The sequence below is a fragment of the Ovis aries genome, chromosome 16, assembly GCF_016772045.2.
Source record: "Ovis aries strain OAR_USU_Benz2616 breed Rambouillet chromosome 16, ARS-UI_Ramb_v3.0, whole genome shotgun sequence".
Classification (NCBI taxonomy): domain Eukaryota; kingdom Metazoa; phylum Chordata; class Mammalia; order Artiodactyla; family Bovidae; genus Ovis; species Ovis aries.
The window spans coordinates 70,227,373-70,254,604 of record NC_056069.1 but is presented as its reverse complement, the minus strand read 5'-3'; positions in this window follow the sequence as shown (position 1 = coordinate 70,254,604).

Genomic DNA, 27,232 nt, shown 5'->3' with positions numbered 1-27,232 from the left:
AACAGTGGGTTTCAGCAGAGAAATATTACTAAAACTAAATATTAATAAATATTAATTAATATTAATAAATATTAATAAAACTAAAACAAAATTAAAAAATAAAAGTGTAAGCTGAAAATGAAAATGTCAGAATTTTTTAAAGTCTCTGAATGGGCTGAACAATAGGAGATGACAGAAAACTCACCATTTAAAAAAAATCAATAGAAATTATCAAATCTGAAGAATATAAAGAAAAAAGAGAGGAGGATATTAAGATTTTACAGTTCAGTTCAGTTCAGTTCAGTTCAGTCGCTCAGTCGTGTCCAGCTCTTTGCGACCCCATGAATCGCAGCACGCCAGGCCTCCCTGTCCATCACCATCTCCCGGAGTTCACTCAGACTCACATCCATCGAGTCCGTGATGCCATCCAGCCATCTCATCCTCTGCCGTCCCCTTCTCCTCCTGCCCCCAATCCCTCCCAGCATCAGAGTCTTTTCCAATGAGTCAACTCTTCGCATGAGGTGGCCAAAGTACTGGAGCTTCAGCTTTAGCATCATTCCCTCCAAAGAAATCCCAGGGCTGATCTCCTTCAGAATGGACTGGGTGGATCTCCTTGCAGTCCAAGGGACTCCCAAGAGTCTTCTCCAACACCACAGTTCAAAAGCATCAATTCTTCGGCACTCAGCTTTCTTCACAGTCCAACTCTCACATCCATACATGACCACAGGAAAAACCATAGCCTTGACTAGATGGACCTTAGTTGGCAAAGTAATGTCTCTGCTTTTGAATATATGATCTAGGTTGGTCATAACTTTTCTTCCAAGGAGTAAGCGTCTTTTAATTTCATGGCTGCGATCACCATCTGCAGTGATTTTGGAGTATAAAAAGGCTAATATGCATGTGGTAGGGGTTAAAAGTGGAAGGAGTGGAGGCTAAAGAAAAAGGAAATATTTAAAGACCAGAATTTTTCTAAATTTGGCAGAACAAATACACTAACCGATTCATTAAGCTCAGTGGACACCAGCAAAATAAATACAAAGAAAAGCGTACCTGGGCGTATTATAGAGAAACTGCTGTAAGCTCAAGTGAAAGTCACTCAGTCGTGTCTGACTCCCTGCGACCCCATAGACTATACAGTCCATGGAATTCTCCAGGCCAGAATACTGGAGTGGGGAGCCTTTCCCTTCTCCAGAGGATCTTCCCAACCCAGGGAGAGAAGCCAGGTCTCCCGTATTACAGGTGGATTCTTTACCAGCTGAGCCACAAGGGAAGCCCAAGAATACTGGGGTGGGCAGCCTACCCTGTCTCCAGCAGATCTTCCTGACCCAGGAAGCTAACCGGGGTCTCCTGCACTGCAAGCAGATTCTTTGCCAACTGAGCTACAAGGAAGCCTGGTGTAAACTAAAAGTGAAGAGAAATTTCTAAAGCAGTCTGAGAAAAACGACACCTTGGAGAACTCAGATCAAATACAAACGCAGAAGCATCGCAGATGATGGAGGTCTCAAGAGAGGGGGTTAATACCTGCAAGAGCTGGAATTCTAAAAATATAGGTTAACCCAGGCTTCTGAACTCAATCAACATTGCTCAAGAAGAAGGCAAATAAAGATACTTTTCAGATAAAAGGAAATGAACTCAAGTTGTCAGCCTCCCTTCATTCCAGGAAATGCTAAATAAAGCTTCCAAACTGAAGGAGACTGACATAAGATGGAAGCTCATTTCCTCAAGAGAAAAATAAAAGGAACTGGAAATATCAAGAGGGAAAAGGGAGCAGGAGGAACCTGAACCATCTTGAGAAAGTTTCGTGTTCAGGAGCCCGGTTATTTTTGTGTCTCTGTTTTCTTCTTCTCTTTGATGACACTCACACCCTTGTCCTATTCACATCCTTTTGGCTTGTCGAGTCTCTCTTTGATAAGCCTGATACAGTGCTTGTCACACCTTCCTGCCCTTTGCCTTTTAAATCAGCCGAAGGTGACATTTTCTCTCTCTCTCTCTTGAACCTACCAGATTCCTTTCACCTTCATCTCTCATCATTGATCTTTTAGTTCATAATTGGAAACTTCTTCACTCTCAGTGGGAGCATGAAAAAGACTCTGAATGCACACAACGGGCTCTTCCTTCAGTAACATTTTCATATGTATATATATATATGTATGTATATATATCACATTGCTTTCCTGCATTTTCCTGCCAAATAGAAGCATGTCTCAGCATGCATCATTACAGGTGGTTCTCGATACAGGTCCCCCGGACACCGCTCAAATGATCTTCATTCCTAACTGGAGAGCTGGGTAAAGTGACCCCAGGCTCCCTGCTCGGGGGTGCAACGACACAGCGAAGGAGTCTGGAGGACTGGATAGAACCGAACGCATCTGCCTTCCTGGGCGTTTCCATCAGTGCTTACTGAGACTGTCGCTGCAGGGACTGATACTGTCTGGTTAGTTCCTGGTATCTCAGTTTCTTGTGTAGCTATGTTCACTGAGGTCTTGCTTCCTTACGGTCTGAGTGCAAGCCCGCTGGGTCAGTCCTTCCAGGCGGCCAAAGCCTCAGCTGCTTACGGGCAGTTTTCAGCCAGAAGAAATCCATCCTCGTGAGAACCTGCCGGGGTCACCTCTCTTTCCCGCAGAGCTCCCAGCACAGCTACTTCTGAAAGCCATCCGTCTGTCCTCAGAGAAGCTGTGGGGCCCTTTTTCTTCCCGTCCAAGCACACGCATTTCAGAGAGTTTGGGAGTTCTGCCAGGAGGCAGGAGTGTGCTCTCTGAAGGACACATGTGGGGACCCAGGGCTTCTTTTAATCTAGGCCCATCTGTACTTTATATACAAGAAATTCATTAAACTTTCTGGCATTCTGATGATACCCTTTCCTGAATTCCTGCATTGAATCTATTTTTAGCCTCCTTTGATTATCACTGTTGGTTTTTGAGGCAGGGATGGTGGACATCTGGGCTTACATTTCTGCTTCTAAAAAAAGTGACTATTCAGCTCTTTAAAGACATTTCCTACACATCAAACAAGGAAACTTATGAACCTAATCCCAAACCAGTTATTTTTTTTCTATGTAAGTCTGTATTGTGTTTCAAACTTATTAGTGGAAATGTATAAATATTACCAAGCAGAGCTTCCTTTTTCATACTTACAGCTGTCAACGATGTGTGAATTATTTAAATTTAAAATGAATTATTTAAAAACACGCACATTCTGGTATCTTGCTGGACGACTGGGTGATCTCCCTTCCGAGTAAAGAATCTTAAGACTCTTTTCGTCCTGTTCAAGGTACAGTCTGATCTCAAGACCAGGAGTGAGCATTCTGCCTTCTATATGCAGCTGCCCACATCCGACCTCTCCCTACTGTACTTCTCCAATTTGACCCTGGCATGGACAGCTCAGAGCCACTGTGTCCTAAATGACAGACCAGCACTGTCATTCCCGAAATAAACTGGGCCTTCCCTGACCTCGTGAACCTGCCTGCTTCATGGGCCGAAGTAGCCAATTTCCATGTGCTCTGGTTTCAGCTCCGGCATTAAAAGCAGATACATTCTTCAGGCTTAGTATGCATTTGTTTCTTTGTCTAAGAGGGGGCACACACACTTACACACACACCCCTGTATCGCAGGGGTGACTGTGGTGAAGAACCCGCCTGCCAATATAGGAGACATAAGAGGCGCGGGTTCCCTGGGTTGGGAAGATCCTCTGGAGGAGGGCATGGCAACCCACTCTAGCACTCTTGCCTGGAGAATCCCATGGTCAGAGGAGCCTGATGGGCTCCGGTCCATAGAGTCACAAAGAGTCAGACGTGACTGGACCAACTTCACACACACACACAGTCTCGTAACTAATGAAATGCATAGCGGTTCTTTAAAGCACTTACTTATTGAAAAATTATATAAATGCCATTCTAAAAAACTTTGTTCCTATGCCTTAGAATTCCAGTTTAATTATTAGATGTAGTAGGGATTACTGGCAGCTATGGCGAGAGGAGTGTTTTATAGTCAACCCCAGAAGTCACTCACCTTAGCAACCCCATCGCTAAACTGTCTAGTTCTAAGTCTCTTGGAGAAGGCTGACTCAGAGCTAGGCATCCCCTACTTTTTCAGACTCATGGTCCTCTCTGGATTAGAGAAACCAGGAAGAACTGGAGCTGTTGTGTTACACACCAAAAGGATCAGCTCAAAATCCGCAAGGGCAAACAAAACAAGGAAATAAGTCACATAAGCAAACCCATATCCAGAAGGAACTTTATTCGAGGGTTGGTGAAACCAAAAATCTCCAATACCTTCTTATACAAAAGTTACTACGGAATCTCCTGTGTGTATAGTCTTAATTTTGTGGCCCATTTATCTATACCCAAAGTTTTTCTCTAGATTTTTTTTCATGAAGCCAAAGGCATCCTTGCTAACAGAGTGGATTGATAAATGTTTCGTGGTTTAAACGTGTGTCCATTATTCCGATAGGAGCTGTGGGTGCCACACAACTTGTGGAGAGATAGATTATTTCCTGTGAGTTGATGAATTTTAATGTCTGCTGTTCTGATGTTAATCAGCCTTGCTTTTCTGGATAAAACTTACCAAAATATCACTGATATTGTTGAATTCAACTTACCAACCCATTACAAAGAAATTGTGTCTGGCTTTATGAGAAATAGTGCCTTTTTGTATTTTTGCAAAGTCACTTTCAGATTTCACTGTTAGTCTCACTGAATGATTTAGAATCTACCTTTTCTCTGTTTCCTGAGAGTATTTGTGTGAAGCTGGTATGATTTCTTCTCTAATTAACTGTTTACTTAAGCTTGTGCGTTAGTTGCTCAGTTGTGTCTGATTCTTTGTGACCCCATGGACTGTAGCCGCCAGGCTCTTCTGTGCATGGGATTCTCCAGGCAAGAATACTGGAGTGGGTTGCCATGCTCTCCTCCAGGGGATCTTCCCAACCCAGGGACTGAACCTGAGTCTTCTGCTTTGTAGGCAATTTCTTTACCATCTGAGCCACCAGGGAAGCCCACCCAGTGGCAAGATGTGTATCTGGAGTGTTCTCTGTTCTTTAATTAAAAGTTAAACTTCTCTGATAGCTATAGGACTATTTATATTTTCTAGTTCCTCATGAGTCAGTTTTGATAACTTATCCTTTTCTAGTAATTAGTCCGTTTCCTCTGTATTGTAAAATTTACTGCCAGGTGAGAAGAGACCCTTAAACAGGCAGATATCATTTTATTGCATTTTGCCTTATTGTGCTTCATAGATAATGCTTTTTTTTTTTTTTTTTGACAAATTGAAGGGTTGTGGCAACTCTGTTTCAAGCAAGTCTACTGACGTCACTTTTCCAACAGTATTTTCTCACTTCAAGTCTCTGTGTGACGTTTTGGTAATCCTTACAAATGTCAGCCCCCTCACCAGCAATATGTGATTAAAACTGGCTGGAGGCTTAGGTGATGGCTAGCATTTTTTTTTTTTTTAGCAATAACCTATTTTAAATGAGCACTCGTCCATTGTCCTTTAGACCTGTGATGCTGTTCCACACTTAGCAAACTACAGCGTAGTGTAAGTGTGACCATTACATACGTACTAAGAAAGCAAAAAATTACTGTGATTCTTTTTACTGTGAGATTCACTTCATTGAAGCAGTTTGGACCAAACCTGCAACATCTCCAAGCTGTACCTATACATGTCCTAGAAATATCAAATGCCATTACACATCACTCAAGGCTTCCCAGGCACCACTAGTGGTAAAGCATCCACCTGCCGGTGCAGGTAGACGCAAGACTATCGGGTTCGATCCGTTGGTTGGGAAGATCGCCTGAAGGAGAACAAGGGAGCCCGCTCCAGAAGTCCTGCCTGGAGAACCCCATGGACAGAGGAGCCCGGTGGGCTGCAGTCCACCAGAGCCAGTCACAGCCGAGACGACTGAGCGCACACAGGTGCACCAGTTAGATTTTTAATGTCTTGAGGACACGCAGCCCCGGGCAGTCTTTCAAAAATCCTACTAGGAGATTATAAACTGCATTTTCAGATGACAAGCTTTGGACTTTGTTAATGTTCTCTATTAATTTTTTTCTCTGTTTTCTAATTCTATTGATGTCTGCTCTATTATTCATTTCCCTTCTACTTGAACTACATTTAATTCACTCTTTTTTTTCCCCCTAGCTTCTCAAATTGGTAACATAAGTCAATGATTTTAAGCTTTCCATCTTTGTTACTGTGAAAATATTTCACAATGAAAAACCATTTGTGGCGGATTTTCAATAAAATTGTGCAGAAACACACAGGAGTCCACGGATGATCCCAGCTCACACTGCGAGCTGTGCTAATTCCAGATGCTAACATGGGCAGCTTGCAGGAAACGTTCTCCTGATTTGAGGAAAATGCTGAGGCTGAGAGCCCCCAAGCATTTTAAGCTGTACTGTCTGTGGTCTGTGCATTGTCTTCATTTCAGTGATACCCTCTAATTCTTGGCCTGCAATGCTCTAGGTCTCTGGCAGCGTTGGCTGTCTATCAACATGCAGACACTCGGTCACCGGACGGAATTACTTACCCAGAGTAGAATGTGTTCTGTGTCAAAAACTAACATTAGGCAGCTATTTTGATAATGAGTTTTTGTTCTTGTTCAAGTAATGACATCAGAGTGCCCTGCCTGGGGAGTTTCTAATAAAAAGTCTCACATTCTAGTTGATCAAAATGCAGTTCTGTCTCTTATTAAGGTGATGAAAGTTAAAACATCAGAGAGGTATTGATCTCTGACTGGGAAGGATCTGATAAATTGACGGTAAGGTAGCAGTGAAAATATTCACCGTCTCTGACATTAATGCTGTCTATCTGAATATAGGTCATTTGAAAAAATGTAAAAGCCCACATGTTCCTTCCATGAAAAATTGAAAAACCTATGTGCAGTGCAGAAGATTTGGGGTAGTTATGTATGGATGTGAGAGTTGGACTACAAAGAAAGCTGAGCACTGAAGAATTGATGCTTTTGAACTGTGGTGTTGGAGAAGACTCCTGAGAGTCCCTTGGACTGCAAGATCAAACTAGTCAATCTGAAAGGAAATTAGTCCTGTATATTCACTGGAAAGACTAATGTGGAAGTTGAAGCTCCAATACTTTGGCCACCTGATGTGAAGAATGGTCTCATTGGAAAAGACCCTGCTGCTGGGAAAGATTGAAGGCAGGAGAAGGGAAGACAGAGGATGAGATGGTTGGACGGCATCACCACTTGATCGACATGAGTTTGAGTAAGCTCCGGGAGTTGGTGATGGACAGGGAGGCCCAGCATGCTGCAGTCTTTGGGGTCACAAAGAATCGGACACGACTGAGCGACTGACCTGAACTGAGAAATGGATAGGGAGGAGCTAAACCTCCCTGGCACCTGTTAATCCACAGTGGAAACTGGGGCCCTGTCTGGTTTCTTTTCTGGTATTCCCAGTGCATGGATGGAGAGGCATCCAACATGCATCCATCCACCCTGTGGCCCAGCTTCCAGACGATCGGCAAGGTGCCACTTATAATTAGGGCTGGTTGTTCTGTTTGCTTTTCTCCACTATCACATTAAAATTATATTTTAAAATAAGAAGAAAGTGAAGGGCTTTCCTGGCTGTGGCAAGGCTGGGCTGATGTGGCGATGAATTCCCATGGCAATAACTGTATCCTTCTGGACCACTTTAAGGACCCTTTACAGGTCAGCCCAAAACCTGCGCAGTTGGGCTCATTTGGGAAGATGTGACCGGAGCATGAATGGTCTTTGAAAAAAATAAATGCGCACATGAAGCACACAGAAAATACTGCTGTTTCCTGATCTTTTTCTATAATGGTTTCCAGCCAGTGACTACTAATGTCTGTTCTGTGGCTTATATGTGACCCTATCAACCTCTGCATAAAAAATACCTGGTTTCAAGGCATTTCAGAATCCACCCAACATATGTTCCTAGTAAACAAGCCTCCACGCAGAAAACTGAATGCCTTAGACTCCAACAAGACCAAGGGAATAAATTTGTGTCGTGTTGAATCGACCACGCCTAGCATTCTGGTCTTTTGTGCTCCGTATGATTTGTGAAGCTTGGAATGAATGCTTTGAAATCTCTTTATTGGCAGAGATAAAGGTAGTGTCCACACTTCGGAGTCTTCCAGGGTATCAGCATCTACACAAGAGTGCTCACAAATGCCTACCAGGGTTGCAAGTACACAGGACCCACATATTCCATTGGCCCAGCCTGGCACCTTGTGGAAGTGAAGAGGGGATTTTCAGCACATAATGTAGGTGTCGTTAAGACCATAGGACCCTGAGTTGTTCATTCATAAGAATGCTTCCTCCATAGGCGCGTACAGCACCCTTGCATGTTGGGCCTGACTTTGACAGAGGAGAGAGTCGGGGTGCAGCCTCTGGCGGTGGCGTCCCCATTGCCAGTTTTTGGGTGTATTTCTTTTTTTCTTTTTTTGTCTTCCACTGTCAAAGCGTAGGAGAGAGAGTTCAGTCCCCTGGGTTGGAGTGTCTTATCTCTGCATCAGCAGCGGTAGCCCCCTGCCCAGCACATCGTGAAGACAAGCCACGTTGCTGATGGTCAGCATGGGCACCCGCCTGGAGTGAGGCCGTCACTTTTGTACTGGCCCCTTCATCCCTGCCTCCTCCCTCCAGCCTCCCTGTGAGTGCCCATGGCCTCTAATCCGTCTGCCTGCTGTGGTTAGTGCCAGAGCCACGATCTTAGACCTCTGGAAACTGTCTCACATGCTCTGTTCTCAGAGAATGGAGGCCGTGCCCTGAGGATTTTAGGTGACACTCACCGTTCAGCGGGGCTTCTCCGCTGGCTCAGATGCTAAAGAATCCGTCTGCAGTGCAGGAGACCAGAGTTAACCCCTGGGTCAAGAAGATGCCCTGGAGAAGGGAATGGCAACCCACTCCGGTATTCTTGCCTGAAGAACCCCATGGACAGAAAAGCCTGTCCGTGTCCTCTGGAGGGCTGCAGTCCATGGGGTCACAAAGACTCAGGCATGACTGAGTGGATAAGCACACTGACCATTCATTACTGGAGGTGAAAATCAGGAGCGTATGGTCTGAAAAGAGCTTCGGGGTGAGATGACTAGAAGATCCACCCCAGGTTCAGAAGGAGAGGGGTGAGGGTGAGAGAGGAAGAGGGCGTGTGACCCTCCGCCATCCTGGCAGCCTCAGGAGGAGCCAGGTGGGAAGGGACTCAGCGCTTGTCCGCTGGACTGGACCTGGGTCTTCCCTCCCTGCTAACCCTGCAGGGACTGCGCGCTAGCCTCCTGGCTTTTTCTGGGCGGGACCCGCTCTCCAGCCCCGGGATGCTCGCTCTGCAGGGATCTGCAGGGCTCATCGCTCACTTCTTCCTCGGCCCCCAGACTCAGAATCACAGGCTCTGCCTCGCGCTCTGTCCTCCGCATTTTTCACCGCAGTACACGCCGGGCCCTTCACTGATTCCCACGTTTGCTGCCTTCTTCCCTTGTGAGAAGGCAAGCTCCAGGTGACAACGGTGCCTCAGCCTGGCGTGTGGCAAGTGGACAGAGAGTATGTGTTTACTTGCAGTTTTTGGTGGAGTTGTTTCCTTGTTGTTCTTCTTGTTTCAGTACCGGATGTGCACGCTTCAGGCGTGTCTGACTCTCTGCCACCCCGTGGACTGTAGCCCGCCCGCCTCCTCTGCCCACGGGATTCTCCGGGCAGGAACACAGGAGCGGGCTGCCACGCCCTCCTCCAGGGGCTCTTCCCCACCCAAGGACCAGACCTTTGGCTCCTGTGTTGAGGAGGGTTTTTACCACTGAGCCGCCCGGAAAGCCCACAGTATAGGACGGGTTTTCCATAAACGTGTGTGTGCACACAGCAGACAGGAATTAGTTGTTGCCATTGTTACAAGGATCACACAAAAAGAGAAGTGATGGCGATTCATACTGCTTTTACCCTGAACTCATTTCAGGGTAAAATTCCATGACTTTATTCCATATCATATTCCTGATTTTACCTAATCTTATTCACCTCAATATAGACCTACTCTCCCTAAACTTTTTTTTTCCCTTATATATAAGAGACCTCCAGATCTGATCACACGGATTTTGGAGGGGAGATTATGCTATGGGTGAGCTCACCCACAGCTGCCGACAGTCCCTTCACAAATCAGATCACTGAGTACATTTTAAATCAATGTCATTTTAAGTAGTGACTGTGTGCATACCAAGTGTGCAGGAAGATGAAAGAAATACCTTTTAAAAAATGTTTACATAAATTTTTCACAAGTCCGACTACGCCCAGAAAGTAACATTAATCATAAGATAATACACATATGATTTTTAACATTAATCATAAGAAAATACACACATGATTTTTAATGCTAATATATCACTTTGCTAAAGTGTGAAAGAGAAACTGAAAAGAAATAGGATGACAGGCATGGTTTCCGTTTTCCTGGATGATAATCCAACACTTTGCCACCTGATGCCAAGAGCGGACTTATTGGAAAAGACCCTGATTCTGGGAAAGATTGAAGGCGGGAGGAGTAGGGGACGACAGGATGAGATGGTTGGATGGCATCCCCGACTCAATGGACATGGATCTGAGTAAGCTCGGGGAGTTGGTGACGGACAGGGAGGCCTGACGTGCTGCCGTCCATGGGGTAGCAAGGAGTCGGACATGACTGAGCGATTGAGTTGAACTGAACTGAATCCCTAAAAACCAGAGAAGAAAACAATCTTGCTATGAGTTGTATTAGCAAATGTATCTCTAAAGGGAAGCTGGGAGCAAGCTGGCTCCAACACCAACCCCCCTCCTCTGCCCTCCACAAGGCCAGTCTGTCTCCAGGCCCTCTGGATGGCTCACACAGCCCCCAGGCGCTCCCCTGCTGCCAGGCCAGGCCCTCCCAGGTGACTCCCCTGCCCTGCACCTGGGCGGATTCCGGCCCAGAATCACCTCCCATGGGAATTCCTCCAACTCCCCAATCTCGGGGTGCCCTGGGAAGGGCAAGAGTCATAATTAATGGTTTTTAATGATTTTTAATGACCTTGCCTTTGATATTCATCTTCTTGCTGCTCTTGTAAATTCAGTTTCAACTCTGTATAAATGATTATACCCCAGGTAAGCCACTCTGCATTCACTGGAAAAAGCCTCCTTTTGTGCATAAAGAGGTTCATGCTTTGAGAAGCCTGGACTCTGAAGAGCACTGTATCAGGACACTAGCTCTGACTTAGAGGGTCCAGACCTTCGTTCTCAAGACCCTCAGAAATCTAACTTCTCCTGCGGGATATTAAGTGGACACATTCAGTCTTGACGTCAAATAAAAATCACCCTAGCTGGAAACTTCTCAGGCTGTTTATCCATTTTAAGGGGAAATTAAAATAATACGACTTGGTAAAATGATAAATTTTGAAAGTTCCCATTAACCATAGGATATATTTCACAGCAAAATTTGTCCCAGTTATTTATTTGGGATTTCCAAAGCTCCTGTTAATTGGAAACCAACAGCATTTAGAACACTTGGGGCATGGAGTTGGGGCATGATTATGGTATTACAAAGAAACAGCGGAAATTTCCAACTCTGGACTCTGCGGCATGGATACGATGGGATAACAGACCCTGTGTGACCTGTTTCTACACACTGTAATTTTAAATAGACCTGTTTTGAGGGAACCCAGTGAGGGGCTGGACCATATTCGTGCCGCTTTCCCTCTCACAGCGACCCTCTGCAGAATTCCTCCAGAGACGCAAGCCTGTATGGTGTCTGCCATGTCCTGGGTCAGAGGTGGGCCACCTTCCGAAAAGGAGCAAACAGCAATCGTACTTTTTCAGCCCTTACATCTGGGCCAGTGGCCACTCTACTCCGCCGTTAGCTGGGAGAAGAGATGGTGGGTTAGTGCACACCTGTGCTCCGATGAGCTTCACTTACAGGAGCAGGGGCCTGGCCGGCCTGGCCCGTGGACCAATGTTTGATGACCCCTGGCCAGAGATGCAAGGCGTTCACCTGCCCGAGGAGAGCTCCCAGTGATGGGAGGGGGCCGAAGGCAAGGTGGGACGTCCCCGTGAGCTGTGCCCGGGGTTGGAGGGGCCGGACCCAAGGGAGTGACCCCACACGCGGGGACGTACAGCATCCAGAAGGGAAGCCCACAGTGAGTTCTAACTTTAATCGTCTTCATGGAAATGTCAAAGCATGGTGTCACGGTTCCAGCTGAAATGAACCAGCGTGGGAGACGGACACAGCCTGAGAGGCCACGCACAGAAAGTCGGCGGGAAAGGGAAGTGCTGCAGCTGAGCCCTGAAGGCAGCCTTGCCAGGCGTGCATTTTCTTCCAGGTATTTGACAAATATGGATCAAAGCATGGCCACGTGTCAGGGGCGTCTCTGGGCATCAGGAAGACGGCAACAAACCACATGGAGCGGCCCACATCTTCCCGGTGCAGATGGTCCATGGGGGACCAACCCTCACAGACAGGTACACACAACGGGGCCGGGGCCCGTGCCGGGAGCTGGAGGGAGGCGGGGAAGGGGAGGAGGGGGATGCGGTCGGGAGTGAGGTCGCGGAGGACTCTGGAGATCGTAGACCACGGGGCTTGTAGACTGCGAATGGGGCTGCGGATCAGGAGGGGATGAGGGGAGCTGCTGGAGGTGTGCAGATGGGGAGCCGCTGGCCCTGGTTTGCCTGCTGGCGTGGGGAGAACCAGGCTCAGAGTCACACATGGAAATGGGGGGGCAGTTGAGAGGCCCTCACCGTGGTCCTGAAGTGAGACGGAGGCCTGTCGAGAGCATGGGGCTGGCCCCTCACCTGCCCATCTCAGGAGCTTGGACACCGGCCCAGGGTGAGACCCCCAACCACGGGGGAGCATGGGGGTCACCCGAGGACAAAGACCGACTCTCCCTGGTAGCAGTCAACTCCTGCGTGACAAGCCAGCCCCAAACCAAGCCAGCATCTGGAGGCAACAGACGCATTCACAGCTTCTGAAGAACAGCTTCACCACGCGGTCCTGCCTGCAGTCTTCTCGGGAAGGTGGCGTCAGTCTGCCCACTGGGGCTGCGCAGCCTGAAAGCTTGACTGGCCTGGGAGACCCGGGTCCCCGATGGCACGTCACACAGCTACGGAAGTGGCTCCTGGGAGACCATGGTCCTTGGCACGTGGGCCCCCACGTGTCCCCGAGACGGGGCAACTGGTTTCCCCAGAGCCACATGTCTCCAGAGCAGCGTCGGAAGCGATGGTCCAGCACGGCTGTGCTTCTCCAGGCTCCATCGGGGAGGGACCACAGGAGGGCAGGGGACCCCGGGCTGGATCCTGAGGCCGCCATCCTGCTCATTCTGATGGGGCAGGACAGGGTTCAGGCGCTGGTGAATGAATGTGTCTCAATCCCGAAAGCACTCGGCCCTCACTTGGAGAAACACCGATGCCAGCAGGGGACTTGTGAGAGGACCGGAAGAGGTCGGGTAGCTGGACTTGAGTTTCAGAAAGAAAACATTCTCCCATCGCTGTCCCAGCGCCACCCACCAACGGCTCTCCCGCCAGCAACTCGGATGCCACGCCATTTATCACGGAGGTCACTTCAGACCAACGTAAGTCCAAAGGTTGGGGACAGGCTCCATCTCCGGTCCCGGGAAGACCCCAGGCTGCGGCTGAGCTAAGCCAGCTTCGTCCCACACACCCGCAGGTTCTCTGCGGGGACTAGGCTGCAGGAAACCACAGGTGGCTGAGGTTAACTGTCCAGCTCTCTTGACCGCATCAAGTCGTTGTCATGGAAACCAGCATCACACTCAGTTAGCTACCCCTGTGAACCCCTGCACCTGGATGAACAAGCATGTAGGAATTCCCTACAACCTGCTCTTTAAGCTTCCTGGAGTACCAGCCTTGGCCCCCAACATGAGATGAGAGTCTGCCTCCTGAAAAAGGAAGTGTTAGTTGTGTCCGACTGTTTGTGACCCTGTGTATTGCAGCCCGCCAGGCTCCTCTGTCCATGGGATTCTCCAGGCAAGAACACCAGAGTGGGCCGCCATGCCCCGCTCCAGGAGATCTTCCCGATCCAGGGACGGAACCTGCGTCTCCTGCGCTGCAGGCAGACTCTTTATCATCTGAGCCACCGGGTCTGTCTCCTGAACTGTATGTCTTTTAGAGGATGCGGAACAGGACTGCTAATTACACAAACATGGTACGGAAGCCAGGGCCCCTCTGAGCTAAAGGGAAACCTGGTCACTGCGAGGGCTGGAGTTACCAGCCAACTCAGCCAGGACGGGAGCCCCATGATTTGGTCAAACTCCTGTCTAGATGTTTCTGTGAGAGCCCTTTTTAGAACTGGTGGTGGTAGTCTAGTCTCTAAGTTGTGTCCGACTGTTGCAATCCCATGGACTGTGTGTAGCCTGCCAGACCCTTCTGTCCATGGGATTCTCCAGGCAAGAATACTGGAGTGGGTTGCCATTTCCTTCTCCATTTTAGAACTGACTAGCTTTTAAGTCAGTGACTCAGGGTAAACCAGATTACCCTGTGTGAGGCAGGAGGGCTTCATCCAATTACTGGAAGAGCTTACAAACAAAGGCAGAGGGTTTTCAAAGGAGAAGCGACTCTGCCCAAGACCGCGACACTCATACCCTCCTGAGTCCCCAGCAAACAGCTCTTAGACTCCAGCGTCGGTTCTCTGAATTTCCAGGAACCTGCCTGCCCTGTAGATTCCAGACCCATCAGCTCCGCATCATACAAGCCAATCGCTTAAAGTAAAACTCTCTCGCTTAATAGATAGACATAGATAGATGATAAAGACATTAATTCTGTTGATCTGTCTCCCTGAAAAGTCCTGACAAGACCGCCACCCTCTAAGACAACCAGAAGACCCCTCCTCCAGGGCTGAACAGAGGAGAGTGTGGATGTCCAGCCCCAGCTGCACCCCACATTCAGGGAGCGCTTTCTGGATGCCTGGGCCCTGACTGCAAAAGGTGCAGAACATTTGTCAAATATTTTAGCTCATCTGCATAATCGAATTTCATCAAGGAAAGCTCAGTCCAACACAGTCGTGCCACAGTCTGTCATTCTCACTGGTTGAGGTCCATCTCAGCCACGCAGGAGGCCGGTCAGCAGCCTGCAGGGGCGTGAGGGGCAGCTGTGGACTCGGCCCTTCTGGGCTGTGACGCACTTGCCTGAAGGCCTGCTGTCTACACCGCAGCCACGCGCTTCCCAGCCAGGAGCAAGGGGAGGCGGTGGGCGGAGCATCCTGCTGAGGAGCACCCCTGAACGCCCAGACACGCCTCTCCCCAAAGACGGGGAAGAGCCGGCTGCTCCCGTGGGTGAAGCAGTTTTAGGGTGAGGGGAGTGGTGGGGGCTGTTCTCCCCAGCCCCCCTTTTCTTTGGGGCTCGGATCTCACAGAATCACTTTTCCGGATCCTTCCTTCCCATCTCTCCCTGCCCCAAAGGCCTCTGCCGTCACTTACAGACCATTGGGTTCTCAGTCGCGGTTCTGCACCGGTGGGCGTGCCCTCCCCTGGAAGCAGGGTCTGTGCAGTCGTGTGCAAGACGAGCTCACGCGGCGGGGGCCTCACGCAGTGACCGGGGACACTAGGGCACAGAGATAGACGAGCGCAAAGGGGAGGCGAGGAGGAGACACCGTCCACGCCCAGAGGCCCCCGAGGCCACCAGGGCGGGGAGGGGGCTGGGGCCTGCAGAAGTGGGAGGGAGTCCGTTTCTGCTGTTTGAACACCCTCAGCTTGAGGTGCTTTGCTGTGGCAGCCTGGGGGACCCCCAAAGCGGGGCGGGCCTGCCGGGCAGGGACAGGGTGCACAGAGAGGCCCCAGGGCCAGCTGTGCTTCCCACGTCTGAACCTCAAGGCTCCCCAGACCCCCCGAACCCAGAGCCCTGCTGGCCAGAGCGGGGGCTGACGGGGCCTCCAGCCTCCTCGTCCCTGGTCCCAGGTGACAAGGCTGCTCTCTTCTCAGACACATTTGCAACTTTCCCAGATCAAGCAGAGACAGTATTTCAACTCCACTTTTCATGGAGCAGCAGTGTCTGGGCGGGTAGCCCAAACCAAGAATCTCTGCCACGCACACCCTGCCACCCTCAGGTCTCAGCGGACGTGGGCAGTAGGGGGCTCACGTGGCCAGAGTGCACTTCTCTGTCTTGTAGATTGATAGCTCCAGAGACAGCAATGAAAGTGGCAGAGAGGATCCTTTAAAATTATAAACTTATCAGCGTGAGCTGCAAGGTGAGCGGACCTCCAGGTCATCAGGCTGGGTGACGGCGGCCTCCAGAAGCACAGACCTGCGGGCTTCTGTTGATATGAAATATCTAGTACAGATAGATCCAGAGAAAGGGAAGGAAGAGGCACGGTTGCCAGAGACCGGAGGAGGAGGGGAACCAAGCAGAAACTGCTCAACGTGACCGAGTTCTACTTTCCAGGGAAACCGGTGGTGCCTGGCCAAAGTGTCCCTGGACTGTGCAGTCTAAGCTGGCTAATGTTCTGTTCTGTGAATTTCATTCATTCCCTTATCTTTAAAAATTCAGGTGGTCTTCTGAATTCTGAGAAATCCACCCATCACTCCTATTCTCCATCCATCTTGGTGCAGACTGTAGAAGCCGGAGTGTGTCCAAAAAGTCATCTCCAATCATCTTTCTGAAGCTGGCTCTCCAAGGGCAACCTGACAGTTCTTAAGAAATTACGATTTACCTCGAAAAAGGATGACCAGCCAGGAGCCGGCCACGTCCACCAAATTGTGAGTTCCCATCCTTGAAGCAAAGACTCCACACTTGAGCTGCTATTCAAGAAAAGTTTAGCTTCCCCAAGGATTTTCTTCAAATATAGTAAATAGAGAACATCTCTCGTCTTTTTGTAGGTTCTTGTTTACAGAAAATAAAATTTTAAATGAATGGTACTTGTAGGCATCTGCTACAAGCATTCGAAATTTAGAAGTTAAATTCCACACTTGAAAACCAAAGCTGAGCAGAATATGTCACCCCTTTCTGGCAACTCTGACTAGGAAAGAAACGTCCTCAGGGCAGTGAAAGAAGCGTCCCTAAAATAAGCTCTGAGCACTTTCCAGGGAGAGAGCTGGTTGGAGTCACTAACCTGCAAGTGTGGAACGAGGGGAGAGATGACACGTTTCAGTGAGCTCACGACCGCAGACTTTGCAAAGGGCCGACTCACTGGGAAAGGCCCTGCTGCTGGGAAAGGTCGTGGGCGGGAGGAGAAGGGGCGGCAGAGGACGAGATGGTGGATGGCATCGCCGACGAGGCAGCTTTATAGATCTGGGAACCAACTCAGAGATCACTGAGGAAAGAGAAATCCAAGCTAAAAGGCATTTAATGTGGCAAAGCAGACCCCTGGGCTGGAGTCTTTCTCCATCTTCCACTCTGTGACACGGCATTTTATTTAGGCACCTCCTCCTCCCTAAAGCAAGAGTGCCGTGTGCGTGCTCAGCTGCTCGGTCGTGTCCGACTCTGTGCGACCCCACGGACAGTAGCATGCCAGGCTCCCTGCCCCCTGGACTGCAGCTCGCCAGGCCCCTCTGCCCCCTGGACTGAAGCCCGCCAGGCCCCTCTGCCCCATGGACTGCAGCTCGCCAGGCCCCTCTGCCCCCGGACTGCAGCTCGCCAGGCCCCTCTGCCCCATGGACTGCGGCCCGCCAGGCCCCTCTGCCCCATGGACTGCAGCTCGCCAGGCCCCTCTGCCCCATGGACTGCGGCCCGCCAGGCCCCTCTGCCCCCTGGACTGCGGCCCGCCAGGCCCATCTGCTCCCTGGACTGCGGCCCGCCAGGCCCCTCTGCCCCATGGACTGCGGCTCGCCAGGCCCCTCTGCCCCCGGACTGCGGCCCGCCAGGCCCCTCTGCCCCCTGGACTGCGGCCCGCCAGGCCCCTCTGCCCCCTGGACTGCGGCCCGCCAGGCCCCTCTGCCCCATGGACTGCGGCCCGCCAGGCCCCTCTGCCCCCGGACTGCGGCCCGCCAGGCCCCTCTGCCCCATGGACTGCGGCTCGCCAGGCCCCTCTGCCCCCGGACTGCGGCCCGCCAGGCCCCTCTGCCCCCTGGACTGTGGCCCGCCAGGCCCCTCTGCCCCCTGGACTGTGGCCCGCCAGGCCCCTCTGCCCCCGGACTGCGGCCCGCCAGGCCCCTCTGCCCCCGGACTGCGGCCCGCCAGGCCCCTCTGCCCCCTGGACTGTGGCCCGCCAGGCCCCTCTGCCCCCTGGACTGCGGCCCGCCAGGCCCCTCTGCCCCATGGGCTTCTCCAGGCAAGAACACTGCAGCAGGCTGCCATTTCCTCCTCCAGGGGATCGTCTCGACCCAGGGATGGAACCCACGCCTCCGGCACTCAGGTGGATTCCTGATCACTGAGCCGCTGGGAAAGCCCGTAAGCAAGACACTTGGCCCTAATTAAAGACTCATCCTGAGGATTAAATCAGCCGACATGCAGGGAGCACTTGGAGCTGTGGCTGGTCCCCAGAGCTTGCTGAATAAATATCCTCAGTATTACTTAAAAGTTATCAAAACCCTCAAGCTTACACAGCCAGATTATATAATGTACAAGGACAAAGCAGACAACGTCTGAGTTCAGCTTTGTGAAATCCCAAAATGACAATACGAAATTTCATAAACTCTTGGCTTGAGTGTGAAAACAGATTGCAACTGGCCGTTGGAGACTTGGTGGGTTTTCTAGAACTCCTGAGCTAGGAACAATCCTGGAAATTGTTGGGGGGGTTCGACCGAATCTCATTTTGTCAGGAGTGAAACCAAAGAAGGGAGAGAGCGCTACATCCCCTGGCCTCCCAGCAAGCCGGGGTCAGAGGCTGAACCTGAGCGTGAGCCCCTGACGAGGGGCAGAGGGCCAACACCCTTATGCCCGCTGGCTGATGCCGTCCTGCCTCTGTCCCTCAAGCCCGACCTGCTTGCCCCTGCCCCATCCTCCAGATATGCTCTGCTTCCTGCATGAAGTGTCCTCTTTTCAACAAGAGGGAAAGACCCTATGGAGAAGGGGCCGTGGTACCTACTCACTCACGTGGTCTTGATCTTCTAGCTCAGGTCTCTGGAGAAGGAAGACAGCCATGACTTGAACTGTAAGATGCCACCCCTGACTCTTGCCTGCGGCCCAAGCTCAGGGCAGTCGGGCCCTGAGCCCCAGCCCTCATTGTGCCCCGGCTGGAGGGGTGGTCCATGCCTGTCCTGCCTCGCCACTGGACAGGGAGGAAGGAGACTGTCTGCTCATCACGCCCCCACACGTTGCTCGCTACCAGTCACGGAGTCTGTGTTGCTCCCTCCTCCAGCAGGATGAGGGTGGGGACCTCTCTTCAAGGTGGACACTGGAGGTCATCTCAGGGCCAGGGGCTGAAGCGGAGGGAGGAGCAGGCTCAGGCAAGTTGAGGACGCCAGGAGGAGGCCGTCCAGGGGCCCCCGGGAGACCCTGTCCCCAGCCCCCTCAGCTCTTAGCAGCAGCAGCAGCAGCTCAGTGAAAGCATTTCTCCCTCCTTCCTTTAAAGGTCAGACACCCCTCCCTTTCTCCCAGCTCTCTCCCCCGACAACCCAGACCCCCTGGGCCGGCTCGTTTGAGAGTAGCAGGGAGGAGCAGCTCTGACCCCGCTTGGACCTGTTTCTCTCACTTTAACCTTGTGTCCCACTGCTTCTGCTCCAAGTTAACCGCTAAAGGGGTGTTGCCCGGCTTACACTCTACACGGCAGCTCGTCGCAGAGCTTGGCCTCCAGGGAGGAGCACTGCGCTCAGTTCACAGGAAACCTCCTGCCCAGGCCCGCGTGCAACCGACCGCGGGGAGAGGGGGGAGCACCACCCCTCCGCAGCCTGACCGGAGCCAGGACGCCACCCCACCCGCGCCCCCTTTAGTATGAAAGCAGCCTGGACCCTAACCCGGGGGAGGCAGTCCTCCGGGGCCCTGGACCCTAACCCGGGGGAGGCAGTCCTCCGGGGCGGGAGTCACCATCTTCTTGGTTCGCCAGCTTTAAGAATAAAATCGCTATTCCCGGCCCCCACACCGGGTCTCCCAGCTGACAGCCCTGCCGTGACATGAGCGGGATGACCCTGGGCCTGGGGACAGGAGGACAGCAGGGCCTTGTCCCAAACCCACCGGCCGGTCGTCACCCTACCGTCGTGGGGCCGCCCAGGCTGACCAGGCACTGCCTCCTGGAAGGGTCTGCAGGGTGGAGCTCTGCCAACTCCCTCCTTCTTTCTCCTTCTGGAACCTTCTGCAGTCTCCCCTCCTCCTACCTGTAAACTCTGGTGCCATGTGGAGCCCCGTTCCCGGAAGGAGCTAGGCAGCCCTGGCACAGAGATGCTTCAGGGGCTTCACAGGACGTCAGCAAGACGCAGCTGGAAACAAACACGACCTCAGTTCCCGAGCCTTCATCTCCCTATCTCCCTACCACAACAAGTGTGGAGGGCGTCACCTCCAGCTCTGAGCTCCCTTATATTTTTCTGGAGTCTCATCTCCATAAAACGAAACAAGTAACTGAAACCCACAAAAATTCTAATGTTCAAATAATTTTTTTACCACCTTATGTATTTTTACTGACTACCTAGCAATCACTACGACCTTTAAATGATTGCATTGCTCGTATTTTCATTTGTGAAGCACAGTTGACTCAATTTGGGGGAAATGCACAGATAACGTGGGCGTTGATATCATTCCTCTATTAATTGTGATCCTCATTGATTTTATTGTGAATTTATATAAACAGGTTTTTTAAAAAATAAATGCTGGGATAAACATTACAGAGGAACCCAAAATCTTCATCCTAACATGAAATTACAGTCTCCTTTATGTAAATAAGAATATTATTCATTTTGGGAAAGAATTGCTATGGAAACACTTTCTGCAGTATTTCTTCCTCAAAGCCTTGCGCTGTTTAAGATGCCAGGCACTATGCAAACGTGATCCAGGGTTTAATCTCTCCAACAATCCAGTGAGGTGGAGGCCATTTGTCTCCCAGGTGCAGATGAATAAACTGAAGGGAGCTTCAAAACCTGCCCAAGATGGCCGAGTCGCTAGAATGGCATAAAACGGCGACTCTGCCTGTCACCTACGCACACAGAGGGGTCCGTGCTAAGTGCCCCGACTCATTGTGTTGGAATTTAGCAAGTGGAGCTGGAAACGTCCATCACACCCATGAAAATCCCAAGAGCGGGCAGTGAGGAGGGTTCCATGCCGGCTGCTGGGTAACACAGGGCCCTCACTGATGCCAGCCAGGGTTTACGCTGGCCGGCAGGATGGCAGGCCGAGCTCCCCGTGTCCCACAAGGTGCTGGCTGAGAAGACCCAGGGGGTTTGCCCTGAAAAACCTGGGCAGCCCAAGACAGCCACCCTCACACTCCTGGAAGGCCGAGCTCGGCGGAGGCTGTCGGTGGAGCCCCACAGGCGGCCTCTCTGGCCAACAGCCCAGCCATTCCTGGCTCTTCTGTGCTGACTGCACACGTCCTCAGAAAGCGCCCGGTACTCGGAGAGTGAGCGCTGCCGATTTCCTCACACACAGGCCAGTAGATGCTGCCACTGTCCGTCCGCCGGTCACTAACCTCTCCGTGGGCGCTGGGCACAGAAGTCGTGGCCACCTTGAATGAGCACCGGAGCTCTTCTGAGACGAGTCCGCGCCTCTGGCTTCAGCTCCGCAGAGGAAACACGGCTGCGACTGCCTGCTCTGGAGCACGCAGAGGTCTTCTGCCCCGCCACGCTGCGTTTCACATAAGTCTTTGCGCATCCGGTGTCCTCTCTAAACACAAAGAGGCTGCCATTGCACAGCCAGGCAATCACCCTCCCTTCCCCTGACGGATGCTGTCTGGAAAGCCTTCTGCCTCGGAGGGAGTTCATCCCATGTTAAACTCCTTCCTCAGTGGATTCAAGACCACCCACTCTCATGCACGCATATCATACCTCTTTGTTTCACCTATTAAGCGAGAAGTGTCTCCACCGCCAACCTGAGATGAAGAACACAAGCCCACATGGAGGGGAAGTGCGATGCTTGCCAATGCGCCCGCCCTCCGGCTGCCTCTGCCCATCTGCGCCCCCGCCTTGGATGGCTGGCCTGGGAGTTTGGGCTTGCCCATCCTGAGGGCGAGTGGGCAGCTGGTCTTAAATGGACCCACGAGGAGAGGATCTATTCTTCGCCTAAGTGACGGGTGGCAGTGGTTTGTAAATTGGTTTTGTTGGCCTGCTTGGGGATTTCCTAAAGCCTGGAGTTTGGGCTCCTTTTCCTCCATTCGTTTGGTCTAATCCATCATCATGGGAGATGCTCACCTCCCTGAATTGTATCACCAGCCAGACTACTCTTAGACAGCTCGAGATTCTTGTCGCCCAGTTCCTCCAACACAAGGTTGTCATAGAGTCTGCCTTCAGGATCTGGCTTCTGTGGAGTCTCAGACAGTCTGCGATGCGGGAGACCTGGGTTTTGTCCCTGGGCTGGGAAGATCCCCTGGAGAAGGAAATGGCAACCTACTCCAGTATTCTTGCCTGGAGAGTCCCATGGACAGAGGAGCCTGGAGGGCAAAAGTCCATGGGGTCACAAGGATCACCTTCTAGAAATGTGCCCCCTTCACACAGGGCCTTGATTACCCAGACTCCTCCTTACTGGGCCAATTTGCTAATCAAGTTTCCTCTCTTTTTTATCTTCCAAACTACCTGTATTTCCCAGGAGACAGAAGCCCCAGGATGCAGCAAATGGTGGAGTCCAAGGACACCTGGGTTCTCTGGGGGAGAACACGCTCTGGAGGTGAAGCCTCTGGATCCTCACGCTTCCCGGCTCATGCCTCGAGGTGGGTGGGCATGGCCGCGAGCGCCTGAGCTGCTCAGGATGCGTGACTTAAGCCCACAAGACCACTAGCATCGTCCCCTTAGAGTGGAGGGGGCTGGCGCAGGGAGAGGGCCAGCGGAGGAGCTGCCTCCTCTTGAGACGTGGCCGTGCACCCTTGGGGGCATCCACGTGCTCCTGAAGGTGTGGGCCCTGTGACACTGGCCTCTGCCTCCACGGAGAGGCCCTCTCCCAGTTACACCCCTGACTTCCAGGCCGCTGTACCGTCTGGACCCACAGCCTGAAGCTACCTTCCTGGAGGACCCACTGTTATCTGAAGAACTCACCCAATATTCCGTCAAACACAGCCATTAAATGCAACCTGCTGCGGTTTAAAGGTGCGCCACGCGACTGCTGCGGTTTAAAGGTGTGCCACGCGACTTTGCCTGGCTGGACCTGTGATGGCATTAGGGAAGGATGTGTTGTTCAGGTGCTAAGTCATCTGACCCTTTGCGACCCCAAGAACTGCAGCATGCCAGGCTCTTCTGTCCTCCACTGTCTCACGAAGTTTGCTCAAACCCGTGTCCATTGAGTGGGTGATGCCATCCAACCCTCTCATCCTCTGTCGTCCCCTTCTCCTCCTGCCTTCAATCGTTCCCAGCATCAGGGTCTTTTCCAGGGAGTCGGCTAGTCACATCAGGGGGCCAAAGGATTAGAGCTTCAGCTTCAGCATCAATCCTTCCAATGAATATTCAAAATTGATTTCCTTTAGGATTGACTCGTTTGATCTCCTTGCAGTCCAAGGGTAAGTTACTGCAAGATAAGTTACTGCCAATCTGGACAAGATGTGAGTCTTCCTAAATATGGAAACTCTGACTTGCAGCTGTAGGGTGAGTGATGGGCCGTGATGCTAATGACGCCTGTCAGGCACCATATCTCCGGACTCAGGACAGTCTGGCCCAGGGGCAGACGAGATGTTTTTCAATCTCTCTTCCAGGCTTAATTTTAAATATGGAAAATTTATACTTCCCCTCTATGTTACCAGCACACGGATATGCCTAAGAGAATATTTTGAGATAGCCCTGAAAAGTTTGGGGAATTACGCTTTTTCTCTGAGTCAGAGACTCCTCGTCTCACTTTGTTGACAAGCCAGATGTCTTCTGCTCGTCTGTATGCTTCCTTCTTCATCATGGAGTGAAAAGGCCTTTTTAATTCGGTAAAACCCTTTTACAGGCATTCCAAGCATTTGCGAGCTCATTCATTCTGCACAAAGACAATCAAAGTCTGCCTTGATTTTAAAAAATAATTGACTGAGATAACTCTTATTGCTAACGAAGTGAAAGTGAAAGCTGCTCAGTCACGTCCAGCTCTTTGTGACTCATTCTCCAGGGCAGAATACTGGAGTGGGTAGCTTATCCCTTCTCCAGCAGATCTTCCCGACCCAGGAATAGAACCAGGGTCTCCTGCCTTGCAGGTGGATTCTTTACCAAATGAGCCACAGGGGAAGCCCAAGAATACTGGAGTGGGTAGTTTATCCCTTCTCCAGGGGATGTTCCCGACACAGGAATTGAACCAGGGTCTCCTGCCTTGCAGGTGGATTCTTTACCAACGGAGCTATGAGGGAAGCCCCCTATTGCTAATAACCGGAAGCAAATCAGGTTGGGTAAAGCTAAAATGTGAAACTTATCGCGAAGGTCCAGGGTGCCTGGGGAACTTCGGGGGACATACCTACAGACTAACAGCAGGAAGCGGATGACCTGTCCACACGCAGCGGTGAGCGGCTTCCCCACCCCACCCCCTCCGTGGTCCTGTCACCTCCACACCTTCGCTCATGGAAGGTGCCTCTGCCCCGGCTCACACACCCTTCCCCTCGAGTCAGGGCCCAGGGGCCCCCGAGTCTCTGTTCCAAGCCCACAGTCCTGGGAGGGGAAGGAAGGAGCTTGCGTCCTGTGTGCACATGTGATCCTGCGCACAGAGCTCGGTGTCGCGGGCACTGGCTTCCGGGCCTTTCCGCACTCATGCTGACCACTCCCTGCACACACGGCAGGTGGAGAGGAGAAAAGGACACAGCCCGGGAGCCCCTTCTGCAGCTAAGGCGGACGTACAGCCAGCGACTCCTCAGCGGGGGTTGACAAGGAGGTAGCGCTCTTCCTCTTCACTCCCTCCTCCTTCCTGCCTGGAACTTGGGCGTGAGGCTTAAAGGCGTTGTGGCAGCCATCCTGTGACCACGAGGCAGCGGTGAAAACAGAAGCCAGTGGGGAACTCCCAGGGAGGGAGCCAGGCCAGCCCTAACACACGCAGCTGGAGCGGGAGGGGAGGGGGGGCCTCGGGCAGTGGAGGGCCAGCTCTCTGGGGAGAATGCCTGCTTTCTGGTGGCTGCCAGCTTCCATACTAGAAATGCTCCAGGCCAATGTCAAGCTGCCAGTGGTTCACAAACTGTGTGAAAAGGTGAACAGCTGCGTCTTGCCAGGCGATATGAGCCAGCGTTAACACGTTACTTATGCCTCATGTGTCTTAGTACCTAAGAGCTACAAATCAAGCCAACACTCTGATAGCGAAGAAAAACAGGAAAGCGTTTGTCCTTCTGTGCGGCCAACGCATCCCCATAGCCAGTGGAACCCGAGCTGGTGACCCCGTGAGCGCCGGCCAAAGCCCCCAGCTTGTCCGCTCTCTGCCGCGCGGGGTCCATCCACACACGGGAGTGCCCCAGCCTGCACGTCAGCGTGTGGCACACACCCTCCAGCATCACCCCTCCAGCATCCTCTGGGTCAGCGTGGCCAGCCCTTGGGTAGATGAGGCCTGGGGGAGGTTACGCCGGCCAAAGAAGGGACAGGAACTCAAGGGCCCCTTGACTCAGGGGGGCAGCTTCTCACAGCAGGAACCAGGCAGGAACGGGGCCCCCAGTGCAAAGGCCCCCTCTCGCCTGGTGTCAGGGAGTCCAGGAGCCTGGGGTCAGGAAGGCCTTCTTGAGTTTCCGTGCCCTGGGAGACACGTGGTCATTTCAGCCACCTTTAGACAAGTCACCGGTTACTTTCTGTCAGTATGTCCCCACTGATCCACCGACGAAGAGAGAGCAAGCAGAACAGACACAGCCACAAGCAGAGGAAAACCGCCATCACTGAGGGCCAAGGTCACAGGTTCCAAGAGCGCTCCAGTCCCAGCACGTGGACGGTGACCGCTGCCTCTTCGGCTATTTCAGACAGCTCTTTCAGATGATATGAAGATGGAGAAAACTGCTATAATTGTCCTGGGAAGAAAAATAAAATGTTGAACATTATCCTTCTCGAAGGGGGTAATAAAACTGACCTTGTCTCCAGCTTCTTGTCTGTAACGTGGACGCCTGAAGGAAATACAGAAAATCTTCCAATCTGGAGGCTAAAACTACAGTCTCAGAAAGTCTGTTCATCCACCAAAAGGCTGTTTATGTTTCTGGTGAACACACAGCTTCTCAGATAATCCCAGGGTCACAGCATACACCGCACGTGTGTGCGACCCTAACACGTGGAGACGTCCCTGGGGTCGGGGGCAGAGAGACCCCGAGAGTGACTTTAAAAACAGAGGAGGCAAAAATGAATCAATCAAATTTAAAAAATTAAAAAATAGAGGCGGCGTCAAGGAAAATGACTCAGCTAGTAACACATCTGGTGCAACGGACTGTGGGTGTGTGAGTCGCTCAGTCGTGTCCAACTCTTCGTGACCTGATGGACTATATCCCGCCAGGCCCCTCTGTCCATGGGATTCTCCAGGCAAGAATACTGACGTGGGTCACCATTCCCTTCTCCAGGGGATCTTCCCGACCCAGGGATCAAAGCTGAGTCTCCCGCATTGCAGGCAGATTCTTTACCAACTGAGCCAATTAAGGTCTAGTAATCCTTGCATCAAATATAAAAGTATCCCAAGTCAATCTTGGAAAATGACGCTGTTCATATAAAGCAGTACTGAAATAATTCTGTCACACTGGAAGGTTCTGAAGTTCCTTATCAAGAACTGTCGGGAAATGGAAACACGCGGCTGTGACCGCCCCTGGGAGTACAGGGCGCGCGCCCGCCGTCCGTGACACCGATGGTTAGAGATGGAGCGACCGCCCTCTTTACAATCTGAGAATAGTCACGTGAGCTTTGCAAACAAAAAAGCCACTGAGCCTGGGGACTGACTGTCGTGAGAGAACAGCCTCCTGCATCCAGAGGTTGCTGGTGGTTTTGAGGCTAATCTGTGTGCGCGTGGACAGAGGGGCGTTGTCTTGTCTGTTGTTCACTAACGTGTCCCGGGGCGGGGAGCGCACCTGCGCGGAGGAGCGCGTGCTGACCGTCACCCGAGGGAACCGCTGGGACGGGGCACGGTCTCCAAGGTGCAGGAAGCGCTGAGCCCGGGCACTGGAGAGGCCAGGCGTGCACAGAGCTCAGGTCTGCGGTGCCCTGTTGCCTTGGAGGTCAAGACGCCTCCTCTCTATGGCTGTGGTCGGTGGTGCAAATCTCTGGGGTCAAACTCTGTCAATGGAGTTGTCACTGTGACACGGACTGAGACAGCTCTCTGCAGACCCCAAGTACCTGCGATGAGGTGAGAAGCCTTCTGGTTCATCCTGAGCCTGACGCCCACTGAGGACCGTGCT